Here is a 6,011-nt window from a genome sequence, read left to right on the forward strand (position 1 = left end):
ACATCTTCATTCTTTTAGGAAGAGACACACAATTAGCCCTCAATGTTTGAATGAAATAATAACTGTCCTCAGTGTGCGTGCAAGGTCATTAAGTACGATTGCACAGTGCACAACCTGCCCAACCACCCATGGGAGGCAGCCACTGAAGGATAAAGCACAAAAAACCCTTTATGCTATAATTTAATCTTCATAAAAGAGTTATAGAGTTATAAGGGGTAAGTGAGACATTTTTATTTAAACCAGTTTCCCCCCAGTACTCAAGATAACATGATTTATTACCTTGACAAAAGTCTTGATCACTCTAATATCAGAACTGTGGCTGTGTATTACATCCACAGAAAGGCAGGTCAGGGGATAGTGGTTGATTTATTCAGCAGGAGAATAAAATTATACTAATTATTATTTTATAATAAATTAGCAGTGATAAAATTCTATAATGGAGCTGTTCAGCACTTTTGGCCTGGAAACCAGCAGGCTTAAATTCATTGGGCAATTTATAAAATAGACCTATTAAGGAGTATACTTTTCTAAAAGCTCAGAGGCTAATATTGGCATAGTAGTCTTTATTAAAACCAGTATGGATCACTCAAATCATACAACATGAACTCTAAATCAAATGAAATTCAATAGTCATAGGGTACCACTTGCCAAGAAAACCCTATTAAAAAGGGGAAGATATTTAGTGAATCAGAAGTTTGAGACTCATTGGCATAAGCGTGCAAGATTTTTCTGTGAGAAATATTTTGGAGATCTATGTCAACAAAAATGTAACTAACCTTCATCACCATTGACTAACTAGCATTTTCCAGAGGAAGGCATCTCTGGGTCTAGTATTCAACAATCATTGCTGCCTGCATAGTTTTGTATAAATTAAGTTCCACAAGTCTTCCATTTTTTACTACCAGAGACAAAATACACATAACAACAGCAATGTGCCTTTCCATCACATATGCCAGTTAGAGGCTCAAATGCAAAAACTATGATATCATTTCATAAACTACAAGGCAATAATAAAAACGAGCTATGCATTTTAGGAATAATGACACTAGATTTGCTAGGCATTGAATCCTCCAACACATAGCAACATGCCAACTCACTTATATTTTGTTTTCACAGCACCAATTGCTATCACCATTGAATGAAAACTTAATAGAGTAAGAGATACAGCAACAACATACTGAACCCGCTGTCTCCTTTTACACCCCAGGGATACCCAAGCCCTAGGATCAAAGGCCAGGGTGAATTTCTGTGGCTAGGTTAACACATCAGAGGTCAGGGTTGTAAACTTCTTGCCCCCGTGTTCAAATCTCAAGAGTCTGTGTGACTTTAAGACTTCCTCTCTGTCCCTGAAAGGGTCTCTGGTCATAAGGTTATATGTGTCCTGTGGCCTCGTGCTTTTTTTTCTCTCCATTCCCTTCACGTGGCATTTGTGTCACTGCATCTAAGTCCCTTGAGGCCTCAGCGTCAGCAGTCACAGCTGGCAGGAGTGATGTCTGGAAAGCCTTTTGGGGTGAAAGGTGCTCTATCCCCCTACAATGCTATCATTACCAGTCATCTCAGCAAAATCAGAGCTGAGCTTCCTTCCAGTGTGACAGCAGCTGCAAGCTGCTGATATCCTCTTGATACGGATTTCTTGATTGTTAACCCAGAATAAAATGTATATTGCTTTGATAAAAAAATGCATGCAGAAAAGCTTCTTATTTGAAGGATTAAAAGTAAAATCGGTTTTTGTTCTAATTTCCTTCTGTTCTCTTTGGACAGCGGGAGTACAGACTTATTTTTTTTTACTATCCTTCTGCTCAAGGCGATGGTATTTTTATATTAAACAAAGGAAGGGATTTACTGCAAATATCCAGGCTGAGGCAAAGGAACCAGGGCTACCAGTCAGCGACATGAAAACTGGACTTTGTTACATGAGATGCAATGCTAGATATCTTCTTGCTTAATTGACTCAGTGACTGTACAAAAGTTCATTTACTGCAATCAATATTCCTTTACATTGTGCCTCAATCAAAAACTACTTTCTGTGGTCAATAGCAATTAGACAGATGTTAAGAAATGGCAATGTGAATGGTGATGAAACTCAAGATTTATACCTGCCATTCTTCTCAAAAAAAAAAAAAAAGCCAGGGAAACAGCTAATGGCATTATATTGAATTTGCCACCTTGCAGGGAAGACCTATAACAGGCTTTGGGAAAAAAGTCAGAAAGATCACAGGCCAGGAAAGTGAGATGAAAAATCTTGCTAAAGCTTTATTTCTGATGTCTTTCTAAGTTAACCAAGATCTAATAAACAACAGGAAAAAATATCAAAGCAGAAAAAACACAAAGGACACAAGAGGGATACAAAGTGTTACATTATAGGAATTTTCAAAGAAGTAGAATAATTTCACAGGAGAAGAGCTTTACAGACAGTTGTCTCTGGTGTTAGTAGTAAAGAGTGATGGTTGGTGAACACTGGAAAGATAATAAAGATGAAAGGAAATCAGAGCAGGAGGCATATTAAACAGAAATGATGAGACATGAGTGAGCACCTGTAAAGAATTGAATGGTTTCCCTGAATCAACTCACTTTTCCCTAACAGAGCTTTTTTTTTTTTTTTTAGATAGAAGTGGACAGCTGGGAACAGAAAGCAAACCCACATAGGACTGGAATCCACAATAAGCAGTGAAAACCCCACCTGACCTTGGACTCTAACCAAGGACCCTGAGATTAAGGGTCTCATGTTCTACCAACTGAGCTAGCCAGACAGCCATTACCTAAAAGAACACAGCAAGGTATTTGCCTCCTGCCAGAATGTCGGGCTTCCCTGGTGGATCAGCGGTAAAGAATCTGCCTGCCATGCAGGAGATACAGGAGACGCATGTTCAGCCCCTGGGTTGGGTAGATCCCCTGGAAGAGGGTATGGCAACCTACAGAGAAGCCTGGTGGCTACAGTCCATGGAGTTGCAGAGAGTCAAACATGACTTTGAGATTAAACAGCGACAGCGACAGCATGGTATATATGAATGTTGTTAAAACAGTGGATGGGATCACTGACTCAATGGACATGAGTTTGAGTGAGCTCTGGGAGTTGGTGATGGACAGGGAAGCCTGGCATGCTGCAGTCCATGGGGTCACAAAGAGTCAGACACAACTGAGCAACTGAACTGAAAACAGTAAATCCTAACAGTTCTCATCACACTGTATTTATAAGAGATGATGGATTGTTCGCTAAACTTATTGTGATAATTGCTTCATGATGTATGTAAATTAAGCCATTATGCTGTACACCTTAAACTTATACAGTACTGTATATCAATAATATCTCAATAAAACTGGAAGAAAAAAACAAGCAGCTATATTGATCAAAGCAAAGTTAAAAATGAAATGATGTGATCAACTCTAAGATACTGAAGGGGAGCAGAAAAGGCCACCCCAAAATGTGCCACTTTGTCATATGAATTATTTTGAGCTGAAGGCAATCAAGACCCAGCAGATTCAGGAGGAACTTTTACCTTTTCCTAACTCCCTAAAATAATTCCGATAGGGAACCTGGCTCAGAAAGACAGCTGGTACCAGAGATGTGTGTGTGTGCTTGGATGTTCAGTCATGTCTAACTCTGTGCGGCCCCATGGACTGTAGCCTGCCAAGCTCCTCTGTCCATGGGATTTCCCTGGCAAGAATACTGGAGTGGGTTGTCATTTCCTCCTCCAGGGGATCTTCCCAGCCCAGGGTTGGAACCCACATCTCTTATGTCTCCTGCATATGGTCAGAGATAACATTCTCATTTGAAAGACTTACCTGTGTGGTGGGGCAAACATCTAATTACCAAACATTTGCCCATCTTATCAACGTGAATTATCTTCCTCCCCTTTGAAGCCCCATCCCGCATCCCATTCCTTAGCTCAGGATGATAGCATATAAACACTAATTGCCTGACTTGCCCTTGAGTCTCAAGAGTTTTATGAGTGTCTCAAACACAAGAAATTAAGCCACTTTTCTCCTATTAATCTGTCTATGTAAACTTAATTAATAAATGACCTAAAGAATCTAGGAGGGTAGAAGGAAATTTTTCTTCCCCTATAAATAAAAAGACACAGCAGTTCACAAAGTAGCAAGATACTGGAACTGGACATCTAGATGACGTCTGTTAGGTAGACTGCTTATAACCCAAGTTACAGTGGGACGCCAAGCCTTGGGAAATACAAGAAGAGACATACTTGGATTCTCTCGGTGGTCCAGTGGTTAAGAGTCTATCTGCCAATGCAGAGGACAAGGGTTTTATCCCTGGTCCGGGAAGATCTCATATGTTGCAGAGCAACTACACCTGCAAGCTGGAACTATTGAGCCCATGTGCCTAGAGCCTGTCTCCACAACAAGAGAAGCCACCTCAGTGAGAAGCTCCAACACCACAGTGAAGACTGGCCCCCACTCACCGCAACTAGAGAAAGTACATGCAGCACCAAAGACCCAGCATAGCCAAAAATAAGCAAATAATTTTTTTTGAAGAGAGATATACTTGCACCACAATCATTCTAACTTTCTGAATTTTCTGGAGACTTTGCCATCTGCTAATAGAAATTCCTTTGGGGTAGCAGGGAGAAAGAAAATCTAGAAATAGAAACCTCACTTTTGTGTCCTGGTTTGAAGATGCTTTTTAACTGTTTGAGAGATGTCCACAAATACTTATGAGCAGAATCTTTCACCCTGCACTTAACTTTCTTTGAGCATCTTGTCTTTTAGCTTTTATCCTTGTCATCCTCTTTATTCATTTTTCTTGACACACTCAGAAGAATCTTTCGAAAACAGAGTTAATTGGTAATACCATTCTTCTATCTAAACTCTTTCAATAACTTCCTGTTAGGTTTTGATACATTCAAAACTTCTTCTAATGGCCTGGAAGAACCTGCAGGATACACCTCACTCAACTGAATGGCTGTACCCCATGCTGTTCTCCCCAGGCTGAGATTCTCAGTACCCCAAATACCTCTTCACTTGAACAACCTAAGATCTCGTTCTCCCTTCCTTTCCCTTTTGTTAAGAACTCTCCCTAGTGCCTGAAGTTACCAGATGATGTATAGATGTTTGTCCTAGAGAGAGAGAGAATTAGCCAGAAGTCTTGATGATCTCCCATTGTATTTCTTTTATTCTATTCAAATCCGCATTGGCATTGATGGGCATTCCATCTTAATTCTTAGTGGTACAGACTCAGCAATCAGCATCAAAGGGGATTATAGGAAGACCTAAGGGATAGGAAAAAAGGGAGGCAGATGGAAAACCAATTATTAGAGGTATAGCTGTAAGTATGGAAAATTATGCAGGATTCAGGATGAGTAAAGAGGCTGTTGTCTACAGGAGAAACGTCAGCAAGGAATGAATATGAAATTAACAAAAGTAAAGTATCAATGGACCCAAAAAGTCAAATGGAATTACTGAATGATACAGTCAGGGAAAGTCTATCAATGTAAATAGCAGAGTGAGAATGAATATTGAGAAATATCGTTTATATTTTGAATTGATTTGCATAACAGGAGAATGAGTAAAAAAATAAGTTTAAATCTTCTAAAAATTATGATTCTTAAAACGCTAACCTGATATAAATTGAGCCTAGAGGCCAAGATGTCATTGCTCCCAAACTAAGCTGTATTAACATTCTTACTGTATCCCAAAGGGGCTAAATAGATATTAGTGTTTTAGATAGATTTGTTTTCCTTCAGTTGCGCTATTTACTTTCTGCAGTGCAGTGCCTTTTATGAATGATCTTCTGTCAAAAAATATGCTCCAGGTACACTGCACACACATCCTGTTGAAAACAGGACAGGGCTTTTATTGTTCTAGCTTCATTCAGGCATCTAGCACAAGTCTGCTGTTATCTTAAACTATATTGTGCCCCTACCTTCTCACTTAACAATGACACAAAGATCCAATTTATAACCAGCAGAGAGGAGGGGGTGTTTATCTCGTGTGAGGCTACACACAAGTGCAGGAGGCACAAATGGGTTGGCAGCACTTGTCACAGTCCACTGGAA

General features: G+C 39.7%; 1 non-coding gene across 1 annotated transcript; it reads right to left on the bottom strand.

Annotated features, from left to right (window-relative positions):
• Nucleotides 1-2,677: 2,677 nt before the first annotated feature.
• On the bottom strand, nucleotides 2,678-2,750 carry TRNAK-CUU (transfer RNA lysine (anticodon CUU)). Its single transcript has one exon. It is a non-coding gene; the product is annotated as a tRNA-Lys (tRNA).
• Between the last annotated feature and the right edge of the window lie 3,261 nt (nucleotides 2,751-6,011).

Source organism: Bos javanicus, chromosome 27 (assembly GCF_032452875.1).
Source record: "Bos javanicus breed banteng chromosome 27, ARS-OSU_banteng_1.0, whole genome shotgun sequence".
In the NCBI taxonomy this organism is placed as follows: Eukaryota; Metazoa; Chordata; class Mammalia; order Artiodactyla; family Bovidae; genus Bos; species Bos javanicus.